General features: G+C 40.6%; 1 protein-coding gene and 1 pseudogene across 1 annotated transcript in view; one reads left to right on the forward strand and one right to left on the reverse strand.

Moving 5' to 3' along the window:
- Kcmf1 (potassium channel modulatory factor 1) overlaps window positions 1-12,818 on the forward strand; it is an 88,910-nt gene that overhangs the window by 16,867 nt on the left and 59,225 nt on the right. The window lies entirely within an intron of this gene.
- Window positions 5,220-5,629, reverse strand: LOC138804584 (large ribosomal subunit protein eL27-like; annotated as a pseudogene).

Raw genomic sequence — 12,818 nt, forward strand, 5'->3', positions numbered from 1 at the left:
TCTCCCGTTTTCCCCTCCCATCCCTACCCTCAATCTGCAAACTTTTATTTTTGCCAGTCCTGGAGCTTGAACTTTGGGGTCTTAGCACTGTCTCTGAGCTTTTGTGCTCAAGGCTAGTGTTCTATCAGTTGAGCCATTGCTCCACTTCTGGCTCTTTGTGGTTAATTGGAGATAAGAGTCTCACAGACTTTTCTGCCTGGGCTGGCTTCAAACAAACAGATCTCAGCCTCCCAAGTAGCTAGTATTACAGGCAGGAGCCATGGATGCCTGGCTGAGGCTGATTTTAAGGACAGCCTGGGAACCATAAATAGTTCCCAGCCAACTTATGGTACATATGAGAACCTATTTCAAAAACCAAAGGCTAGGGCTAGTGGCAAAGTAGCCACTTGCCTACACATATAAGGCCCTAGATTCCATCCCTAATATTGTGAAACAAACAAAAACTAGATTTGGAAGACAATCTGTAAGAAATGAAAGGTTTAGTATTTTTTGCCTTGATTTTACTGAAGCAGCAGTTCCACTAAGCAGGGTTTTTGTTTGTTTTCATTTTAGTACTGGTCCTTGGGCTTGAACTCAGAGCCTGAGCACAGTCCCTGAACTTTTTTGTTCAAGGCTAATATTCTACCACTTGAGTCACATCACCACTTCTGGCTTCTTTGGTAGTTAATTGGAGATGAGTTTCATGGGCTTTCTAGCCTGGGCTAGCTTTAAACCTGTGACTCTCAGATCTCAGCCTCCTGAGTAGCTAGGATTACAGGCGTGAGCCACTGGTGCTGGACTTTAAGCAGTCAAGTGTGTGTGTGTGTGTGTGTGTGTGTGTGTGTGTGTGTGTGTGTGTGTGTGTGTGTGTGTGTGTGTGTGTGTGTGTGTGTGTGTGTGTGTGTGTGTGTGTGTGTGTGTGTGTGTGTGTGTGTGTGTGTGTGTCTGTCTGTCTCTGTCTGTCTGTCTGTCTGTCCAGTACAACCAAATTACTGAAACATCAGAATTTACTTTTTTCCTCAATAGATAAAAATGCTAGAACTGTAGTTGAGTGCTCTTATCCAGTGACTCTTTTAAGTAAGGTGGAAAAAGATCTGTAGTTTCATCATTACCAGGAACTTGTTAGAAATGCGTGTCCTCTGATCTCACTCTAGATCTATTGAATCAGAATTTCTGAAGTGGGCCTGGCAATCTTTTTTTTTTTTTGGTCAGTCATGGAGCTTGAACTCTGGGCCTGAGTACTGTCCCTCAGCTCTTCACCTCAAGGCTATTGCTCTACCACTTGAGCCACAGCACCACTTCTGGTTTTCTGGTGGTTTATTGGAGATGAGTTTCATGGCCTTTCCTGCCCGGGCTGGCTTTGAACCTTGATCCTCAGATCTCAACCTTCTGAGTAGCTAGGATTACAGGGGCGAGCCATAGGCATCTGGCTGGCCATCTCTATTTTTAACAAGCTCTTCCCTGGACCCAGGCATTTATATATGAAATTGCTGGTAATGGACACATGATGATCAAGGGACCATTTACCAAATGGAAATGTTGCTGGCTGCTTCATTTTTGAACTGTCTCTTGAAGAGATGGAAGGAGGAGTATAGCTCCTCCATTTCAGTCTATCACTGATTATACACATTTATTGAATACATATTTGAGTTAGGCACTGTTCTAGTAATAGGGATACCACAAAGCAGCAAGTAATACCACAAAGCAGTAAGTTCCTATTTCTGTGATACTCAGATTATCTTAGAAGGGGAAGCAAACTATGGTTCATAGGCCAAGTACTACTTTTATTGTATTGTGTGCTGATACTGGAGCTTGAATTCAGGGCCTCATGTTCTTGCTCAGCTTTTCTTGGTTAAGGCTGATGCTTAACCACTGAGCCATGTCTCTATATCTTTCTTTTTGCTGGTTAATTGGAGATAAGAGTCTCTGAGGTTTGACTGCCCAGGTTGGCTTTAAACCATGGTTTCTCTGATTTCAGCCTCCTGAGTAGCTAGGATTATAGATATGAACCACCAGCACCCAACAACTGCTATTTTTTAAAGGTAATTTTATTGTTATTATTAAGGTGTTACAAGAGGAATTACCGTTTCATAAGCCAGCTAATGAGTACATTTCTTTTTTAGACAATGTTACCCCTTCTTTTGCTTTCCCTCAGTTTCCCTCTCCCATCCCTGCTCACAAGTCCCATAGTTCGTTTTCCACATAGTGTATACTAAATACCATGACTTCATTGTTTGCCCTTTCTCCCTCCCTTTTTGAACTCTCATAGCCCACCCTAAAAAGAAAAAAGAAAAAAACCCCAGAGTAAAAACAAATGCCACCACCAATTCTTTTCTATAAATACTTGAAATGTTCAGAGGAGTTATGCCTTTGGGTTTCTCCCCCTAAGAATATCCTCCTTTAGTCTGCTTCTGAATGCTTGTAAGTTGTCCTGTCCAGTTAAATTTTAAATCTAGCTTCCACATATGAAAGAAAACATGCACTGTTGGTCTTTCTGAACTTGGCTTACCTCACTTAACATGATTTGATCTAGGTCCATCCAGTTCACTATAAATGACATAATCTTTGCAATGGATGAGTAAAATTCCATTGTGTATATGTATCAAATTTTTTGGATCCACTCATGTATTGTAGAGGATCTGGGCTGTTTTTATAACTTGCCTATTGTGAGGAGTGCAGCAATGAATGTGGATATGCAAGTGTCTACCCTATCATGACTTGTAATGTTGTGGAGATGCCCAAGAGTGGTATGACTGTGTCATAGGGAATTTCTGTTTAGTTTTTTGAGAAACCTCCAAACTACCTTTCAGACTGGTTGTACTAGTTTACATTCCCACAAGCAGTGTAATAGGATTTCTTTTTCCCCACATCCTGACTAGCATTTGTTTTTGTTCAAATTCTTTTTTTTTGGTCGGTCATGTGGCTTGAACTCGGGGCCTGCGCGCTGTCCCTCAGCTCTTCAGCTCAAGGCGAGCGCTCTACCACTTGAGCTACAGCGCCACTTCCGGTTTTCTAGTGGTTTATTGGAGATAGGAGTCTCACGGTCTTTCCTGCCCGGGCTGGCTTTGAACCGGGATTCTCAGATCTCAGCCTCCTGAGTAGCTAGGATTACAGGCGTGAGCCACCGGCACCCGGCTTTTGTTCAAATTCTTAATGTTGGCCAATTTAATTGGGGTGAGATGGAATCTTAAAGTTGTTTTGATTTTCATCTCCTATAACAATTGCTATTTTCAAAATATAATTTTATTGTTATTATTAAGCTATTATATGGAGGGGTACTGTTTCCTAAGTCAGGTAATAAGTACATTTCTTGTTTATTTTATTTTTTTAATTTTTTATTGTGAACATACTGTAGAGTGGTTACAATTACATGGGCAAGATAATGAGTACATTTCTTATCAAGCATTGTAGCCTCCTCCTTTGTTTACCCTTCACATTCCTTCCCAGCCTCCCCCAGCCCCCCCATAAGTACATTTCTTTTTTCGGACATCACCCCTTCCTTCATTTTCTCCAGTTTTCCCCTCCCATCCCTGCTCACAAGTTACATAGTTCATGTTCCACACAAGTCAACTGCTATTTCTATAAATAAAGGTTTATTGAGGGCTGGTAATGTGGCTTAGTGGTAGAGCGCTTGCCTAACATGCATAAAGCCCTCAGTTTGATTCCTCAGTACCACATAAACAGAAAAACCCAGAAGTGGCACCGCAGCCCAAGTGGTGGAATACTAGCCTTGAGCAAAAGAAGTTCAGGGACAGTGCCCAGGCCCTGAGTTCAAGCCCTAGGACAGGCAAAAAGAGAAGTTTATTGAAACACAGTCATATCTATTCATTTTTGTAAGGTTTAACACAACTTTTGTGCTTCAGTGGCAGAACTGAGTTGTAAGAAAAAAAAGCTGCAAATACACACACCTAGCTCTTTACAGAAAGTGTGTAGATACCTGCAGTAGACTTTGAAAGATTAATATGTAATAGAGAAGTAGAAGGTGATAAATGTTTGGAAAACCCTAAAGCTGGTTAAGGGAATTGAGAGGGAATTCTTTAGATAGAGTTATCAGGGAAAGCCTATCTGAGGATGGGACTTTAAAGATAATTATAAATGAAAGGTATTCAAGGAGACTGGAAATCTAAAAGAAAAGCATATTTAAAAGAGAAAAGATACAGGAAGTGTGAAAGTCCTAAAACTTGGGATGTTCTTGAAACTGAAAAGAATGTGTGGCTGGAAGACAGTGGTTGTAGTAGACAGGGTGAGGAAAGTCAGTACCATGTCCTGCACACCCTTGACTGTCTCTTGCAATAAGGATTGTTTAATTGTGAATGCTTTAGAAACATATCACAAGCCTTGTGGTAATAAAAGGTTGTTTGTTTTTTTTTCGTCTCAACAGATGGCAAACTGGAAAGTAAATATCTAGTGCTATCTTCCAAACATCTCTAACAAATACTTTTTTTTTGTCTGAACTTTCTACTGTGTTCATCACTCTTAAGTTATATCTGTCTCAGTCCCCATGTATTATGTGTCTACTTAACTGGTTATTCTTGGAGAGTGAAGCATTGGCAGAAAGCAAATTTCCTTTATTTGAAGTAGATTGTTGGGGCTGGGAAGGTGGTTCAGTTGTCTTGCATGCATGAAGTCCTGGGTTTGATTCCTCAGCACCACATAAGCAGAAAAGTCGGAAGTGGCACTGTGGCTCAAGTGGTAGAACACTAGCCTTGAGCTGAAGAGCTGAGGGACAGCGCCCAGGCCCAGAGTTCAGGCCCCATGATCAACAAAAAAAAGAAAGATTGTCTATGTTAGCAGCTTTTAATTTTTTTTTAAAAGAATATATAGTAAGACATACCATTATAAGCCAGTAGTCACATAATCATGTAAATCTGTACTAAAACAAGTGTAAGTGTGTGAGTGTGGGTGTGTGCGCGCCTGTGCATGTGCCCACGTGAGTGCATTTATCTTGGGGCTTGAACTTAGGGCCTAGGCTCTGTCCCTGAGCTTTTTTCTCTCAAGGATACTCTACCATTTGAACTACCACTCTATTTCTGGCTTTGTTGGTGATTAATTGGAGAAGATAAGAGTTTCAATGGACTTCCCTGCCCAAGTTGGCTTGGAACAGTGTCTCGGACCTCAGCCTCCTGAGTAGCTAGGATTATATGTGTGAGTCACCAGTGTCTGGCTTAAAACAAGATATTTAAAGTTGTACTTCTCCCCCTCCCCCACTTCCCCCCTACTTTTAATGATGGAAACAAAAACTAAAACTGAAGCTTCTCGAAGAACCACTTGTTCTTGCCAGTCTTGTTTGTCTCCTTAGTCTTGACCTTGGCCTCCCGTTGGGCCTTGTGTTTAAGAGCTGGGTCTCTGAAGACATCCTGTTGACCACAGTTTTGTCCAAGGGGATACCCACAGAGTACCTTTTGGGCATAAGGTGATGGCAGTTATAAGCCTTCACAAAGGACTTGGTCTTTGACCTCTTGGCTATCTTCTTGCCCATGTTAGCTGTCACTTTTTGGGGATAGCGATCAATTTCTGCCACCAAAGCATGGCTGTAGGGGTGATCTGAGGTGCCATTATCATCAGTGTTCTTCACGATGATAGCTTTACATCCAGACTAGCATCTGGCCAGGACCAGCACCACTTTCCCAGGTTTCGTGAACTTGCCCATTTTAACAGCACCCAGCAGCCAGCTGCCCCACCTTTTTTGTGATACTGGGGTTTGAACTTGGGGCTTTACACTTGCTAGGCAAGTATTCTACCATTTTTGTTATACATCCCTGCAAAATAGTACTTTTATTTGAGGATACAATCCGTTTTCTGTTATTTCCATTACAAACAAAAGTACTATGTGGCTGGGCACTGGTGGCTTACGTCTGTAATCCTAGCTACTCAGGAGGCTGAGATCTGAGGATCAAAGCCAGCCCATCAGGAAAAGTCTGTGAGACTCACCTCCAATTAATCACAGAAAAAGCTGGAAAGTGGAGTTATGGCTCAAGTGATAGAGTGCTAGCCCTGAGCAAAAAAGAGCCCACAGGTAGTGCCCAGGCCCAAGTTCCAGAACTTGGGGGGGAAAAGGAAGAAAAAGAAAACTGTAAACTTTTAGGTTGATTTTTACATTCTTCATAGGAGTTGTGACCTGCCATTTGGAGAACACTGGCCTCTGTTGATTATTCAAAATGTTTGAGTCCTTAGATGTAAAGTATTGTGATTGATAATGAGAGTTACATAGAATTTTTTTCCTGTTTCCTTTTGAAGAAGTATATAGTATGGATAGAACAGACAGACCCAAATATGTAAAATAAACACTTAGGATAATCTTAGCAGATGAGCAGAGTAGCTCAACAGCTATGTACATATGACCATATTAAGATGATGCTAAGCAAAATGAACTCTAAGACGTGGACAAAAGAGGTTTTTCTTTGTTGTTGTTTTTACTGTACTATGATTTTTTTTGTTTCTTTTGTATGTTCTTCCCCCTATGATATATCCCCTGTTGTCACTGTATTTTATTTTGGTACCCTGGGATTGTATATACCAGGGTATATACAATATAGGGAAGGGAAGGGGAACAGAATGGTGAGACAAAGGACAAGGGGAGAACCAATGCAACAGTGATATATACAAGACAATATGTTGGAAATTATCTGTACAACTTTGTGGGGGGGGGTCGGGAGGGAAAGTGAGAAAAACAAGGGAGGGGGTAACAAGATTGACAAGAAGTGTACTCACTACCTTATTTATGTAACTGTAACCTCTCTGTACATCACCTTGACAATGAAGTTTTTTTAAAAAAAATTGGAAGCTGGGAAATAATTTATTGGGACTTACGGGAGAGAAACCCAGATTAGAGAAGAATTTTTAACCCCCTACAAGAAGCCTGGGGATAAGCTATCTCTAAGGAAGAAAGTATGGAGAAGAGAGAATGGGAGTTCATATTAGGAGCAAGAGATAGAGAAGGGGTCAGAGTAGGAGAAATTAGCTAGGAACCAATGCAGTAACTTGAAAGCCATCTTCTATAGCAGTTCTTGCCTTACAGGTACTGACTTGTTTTTTCCGTTAAATATAGGCTTGGGAATAGCGATGGAAGATAGAGTAGATAGAGAGGCAGGAGGTGGGGAAGCTAATTAAATCAAACATTTGCACCCCTACACCCAGAGGTTTAAACTTAAGGCCTTGCACTTGTTCAGGTGGCACATGGGCCAGGCCTTGGTGGCTCAGTCCAACTTTTGGCTAGTTATTTTGGAGGTGGTGTCTTGATGACTTTTTTTTTTTGGCCAGTCTTGGGGCTTGAACTTAGTGCCTGGAGTACCATCTTTAAGCTTCTTTTGCTCAAGACTAATGCTCTACCACTTGAGCCACAGCACCACTTCTGGCTTTTTCTTTGGTACTGAGGAATTGATTCAAGCATGCAAGGTACTCTGCCCCTAAGCCACATTCCCAGCCCTCTTGATGACTTTTCTGCCCAGGTTGGATTCAAACCCCAGTCCTCCAGATTTTAAGCTATTGAGAAGCAAGGATTATAGGTATGAGTCACCAGTGCCCAATACATTGTCACATTAATGGTAATATTTTTTATCTTTTTCATGTGCTCAACACCATTCTTCTCAGTATTTTACATATACAAGCTAATTTAATTCTCAACAGTCTTGTGACGTATCTATTATGACCCCAGTTTTAATATATAAGTAAGGTGAAGAAGGTGCCTTTGTATGTGATAGAGTTGGAATTTATGTCCCAACCCAAGCTCTTAACACTAAGTTATCTTTTGTATCCTACACTCTGTAGACTAGTTTCTATACCAGAGATTTCAGCATTAAAATTCCAAAACAGGGCTGGGAAGGTGGCTCAGTAGCAGGGTGCTTGCCTCGACTGCATGAGGCCCTGGGTTTGATTCCTTAGCACCACATAAACAGAAAAAGCCGGAAGTGCTCTGTGGCTCAAGTGGTAGAACATTAGCCTTGAGCTGAAGAGCTGAGGGACAGCACCCAGGCCCAGAGTTCAAGCCCCACGACCTATTCCCCCCCAAAAATAAAATCACCCTGGCAAAGTATACATTTTTTTTGTGTTGTAGATTAGGAAGATGAGAGGTTATTCATCCTAAATCACACAAATAGTATATGTTCATGCCAAGATTCATCTTTTTTAAGTTACTGTATATTATACAGATATTTCATTATGATATTTCCATTCATGCATACATATAATATACTTTGACTAAACTTACCCCATCTATTACTCTTTTATATATATTATATATGTGTATATATATATATATATATATATATATATATATATATATAATATAGATAGACAGATATTTGGGGGGGTTTTTTGGTTGGTCCTGGGGCTTGAACTTGGCCTGGGCACTGTTCTGAGCTCTTCAGCTCAAGGCGAGTGCTCTAACACTTGAGCCACAGTGTCACTTCTGGCTTTCTGGTGGTTATTTTAATTATTTATTTATTTTTGGGTCCGGTCGTGGGGCCTGAACTCTGGGCCTGGGCGCTGTCCCTCAGCTCTTCAGCTCAAGGCTAGCGCTCTACCACTTGAGCCACAGCGCCACTTCCGGCTTTTTTCTTTTTGCTTATGTGGTGCTAAGGAATGGAACCCAGGGCCTCATGCATGCAAGGCAAGCACTCTACCACTGAGCCATCTTCCCAGCCCCTCTGGTGGTTATTTGGAGATAAGAGTCTCATGGACTTTCCTGCTGGGGCTGGCTTTGAACTGTGATCCTCAGATCTCAGCCTCCTGAGTAGCTAGGATTATAGGTGTGAGCCACTGGTGCCCAGCTTAATATATACACATACATAATATTTATATATTGTATATGTATATCCAACATACGTATATATGTTGGGTACACAAGATTAGATAGATAGATAGATAGATAGATAGAAAGATAGATAGATAGATAGATAGATAGATAGATAGATAGATAGATAGATAGATAGATAGTTTTAAGAATGCTACTGGACTTGAACTTAGGACCTGGGCACTGTCCTTTAAGCTTTACACTCATTGCTGGTGCTATATACTACTTGAGTTACATCTCCACTTCCAGTTTTTTGCTGGAGATAAGAGTCTCATGGCCAGGGCTTGGTTGCTCATGCCTGTAATCCTAACTACTCAGAAGGCTGAGATCTTAGGATTTTAATTTGAAGCCAGCCTAGGTAGAGACCCTTATCTCCAATTAACTACCCAAAAACCAGAAGTGGAGTTGTAGTTTTAAGTGGCACTAACCTTAAGCAAAAGAGCTAAGGGACAGTACCTAGGCTAAAAAAAAAAAAAAAAAAAAAAGGAATCTTAAGAACTTTCTTGTCTGGGCTGACGTTGAGCCCTAATCCTCAGATCTGTCTCCTAACAAGGAGGCAAGAACCACTGCACAGACAACCCCATTCTCCTCTCCCCCCAAAAAATGCATTTTGATTGTTAGTTTGCTTTTTGTTGTTTCTTTTTTTTCCTCATTTGCCTTTTTTATTTTTTTAGTTTATTATTATAAAGGTGATGTACAGAGGGATTAGTTATACAAGTCAGGTAATGAGTGCATTTCCTTTTGTACTGTGTTTTCCTTTCCTTTACTGTCTCCCAGTCTCTCCCTCTGGTCTCCACCCATAAGTTGTATGGTTCACTTTCAATACAGTGTCCAGTGAGCACCACTACTGCATTTTTTCACTCTTTTTCCCTCGAGGTCTCTGTCCCTCTTCCTAAAGATAGACACATAAATAAGCCATACAGAAAGGAAAGTAAACAAAAAGAACAGCAAAAAAGAAAGATCTTCTTTCCATTCTTTGGAGTTCATTTATATATATAATTTTATATAAATATAAAGAGAGGCACATAGGCATTTTGCCTTAGTTTATAAGAGTATCCTCTTTTGGTCTCACTGTGTGTGACTGTCTAAAATTCTGAATATTTTATTATGTACTGGTGTATTTAGATCTAACTTATGCAAATAAGAGAAAACGTGCCATTTTTCTTTCTGAACTTGGCTTATCTTTGTATGTGGGAGGATTGGGGGGCGGCTCATGGAACTTGAACTCAGGGCCTGGGCACAGGACCTGAACTTTTTGTGCTCAAGACTAGTGCTCTGCCATTTGAGCCACACCTTCATTTCTGTTTTGTTTTGTTTTGTTTTTTTGGTCCAGTCGTGGGGCCTGAACTCTGGGCCTGGGTGCTGTCCCTCAGCTCTTCAGCTCAAGGCTAGCACTCTACCATTTGAGCCACAGCACCACTTCCGGCTTTTTTCTTCGTGGGGCCTGAACTCTGGCCTGGGTGCTGTCCCTCAGCTCTTCAGCTCAAGGCTAGCACTCTACCATTTGAGCCACAGCGCCATTTCCGGCTTTTTTCTTCTTTGCTAATGTGGTGCTGAGGAATTGAACCCAGGGCCTCAGGCATGCGAGGCAAGCGCTCTACCACTGAGCCACCTTCCCAGCCCCTCATTTCTGGTTTTTTGAAGATTAATTGGAGAGTCTCATCAACTTTCCTATCCAGCCTTCAGATCTCAGCCTTCTGAATAGCTAGGATTATAGACATGAGCCACCAGCACCTGACTGGTTTTTGTTTTTTTGTTTTTTAATTAAGTAGTTGTACAAAGGAGTTTCAGTTCCAGAAGTCAGATTATAAGTACAGTGCATCTTGATGAATGCCACCCCTTCCAATGTTCCTCTACTTCTTTCTCCATCTCATCCCTACTCTTAGGTTATGTAGTTCAATTTTTACATAATGTATATTGAATATAATACTGCATTTGCTCACCCTTCCTTCCTCCATTTGTGTAACCTCATTTCCTTCCCCTTCTATTGCTCACATGTTTAAACTTGTATTTATTTTGTTAAATGGTTAGTTGTTCAAAGGAGTTACACCAATGCATTCCTCCCCTAAGTATACCATCCTTTAGTCTGTTTGTTGGTGTGTATATGCATATAATTCTGTATATGTTGTCATGTATGTTTATATTTTAGATCTGACTTCCACATACGAGCAAAAACATAAACCATTTGTCTCTGAGCATGACGTCATTTAACATTTTTTTCCAGGTCCATCCATTCCTCTGCAAATGATACACTATTCTTTTTTAAGTTAAAGAAAATATTATTAAGTAGTTGTGCAAAGAGATTACAATTCCATAAGTCAAGGTATGAGTACAATGCATTTTGTTGTTCTGGTCCTGGGGCTTGAACTCAGGACCTGGGCGCTGTTCTTGAGCTTTTTTGCTCAAGGCTAGTGCTCTGTAACTTAAGTTATGGCTTCACTTCCAGCTTTTTGGTGGTTAATTGGAGATAAGAGTTTCAGACTTTTACCCAGACTGGCTTCAAACTGCAGTCCTCAGATCTCAGCCTGCTGAGTAGCTAGGATTACAAATGTGAGCCATCACAGTATAATGCATTTTTATCAGCCATCCCTTCCATTGTTCTCTCTCATTTTTTTCACCTCCCATGTCTACCCTCAAATTATGTAGTTCAATATTGGCATAAGGTATACTGAATATAATAAATGCATTTATTCACCTTTCCTCCCTCTATTTGTGTGCCCTCCCACATTTCCTTCCCCTTCTAAGATGTTTCTGCTTCCTGGTATTCATTTTGTTAAACAATTCATTAGTTTCTCAGAGGAAGTATACCATCCTTTAAGACAGTTTGCTTGTGTAAATATGCATAATGACCTATATATCTTATTGTGTATGTTCACATTTTAGATCTGACTTCCACGTGAATGAAATCCTGTGCCATTTGTCTTTCTGAGCATGACTTAACATAATTTTTCTAGGCCCATCCTTTCCCTGCAAATGGTATAATATTCTGTCTGAGTAAAATTCCATTGCATATATGTACCACATTTTCTTGTTTTTGTTTTTGTTTTTTTGATCATGGGGCTTGAACTCAGGGTCTAAGCACTGTCCCTAAACTCTTTTTTCTTTTTTCTTAAATTTCTTATTGTGATTAAGTGGTTACATAATTTCCCAAATTTCACAGTATTGTGGGATAGTGATGCTTAGTTAAAGTCACAAACACATTCTAACTTTCATGGAGCAAATTGTCTATCATGGTCTATAACATGTATGAGTTCTTTTTTTTTATTGTGAAAATACTGTACAGAGGGGTTACAATTACATGGGCAAGATAATGAGTACATTTCTTATCAAGCATTGTAGCCTCCTCCTTTGTTTCCCCTTCCCATCGCTAACATGTATGAGTTCTATGATCTTTGCAATACAGCCTAAACTCTTTTTTCAAGGCTAATGCTCTACCACTGTGAGCACAGGGCCATTTCCAATTTTCTGGTAGTTAGTTGGAGAGAATAGTTTCATGGACTTTCCTGCCTGGGCTGACTTCGACCTTGGATCCTCATATCTCAGCCTACAGTGAGTAGCTAGGATTATAGCTGTGAGCCACTAGGGCCCAGTTACATTTTTTTCAATCTCATCTGTTGTAGGGTTTCTGGGTTGTTTCCATATCTTGGCTGTTGTGAATAGTGCATCAGTGAATATGGACATGCATGTGCCTTTTCCATATCCTGACTTGTGATATTCTGAGTAGATGCCCAAGAGTGGTATTTCTGGATCATAGAGTAGTTCTCTGTTTAATTTTTTGAGAAATCTCCAAACCACCTTCCAGAGGGGTTGTACTAGTTTACATTCTCAGCAAGGGTGTAATAGTTCACTCTCCTCTTCCCTTCCCCCCACCCCTACTAGCATTTGTTATTGGTATTTTTGAAGCTAGCTAATTGTACTAGAGTAAGATAGGATCTCACTGTTTTGATTTACATTTCCTTTATAGTCAGGGACGTTGAGCGTTTCCTTATGGGTCTATTGGCCAATCTTGCTGCTTCTTTTGAGAAGTCTATTTAGCTCCTTAGCCCAT

This window comes from Dipodomys merriami, unplaced genomic scaffold, assembly GCF_024711535.1.
Source record: "Dipodomys merriami isolate MVZ:Mamm:240054 unplaced genomic scaffold, mDipMer1.0.p SCAF_37, whole genome shotgun sequence".
Lineage (NCBI taxonomy): Eukaryota > Metazoa > Chordata > Mammalia > Rodentia > Heteromyidae > Dipodomys > Dipodomys merriami.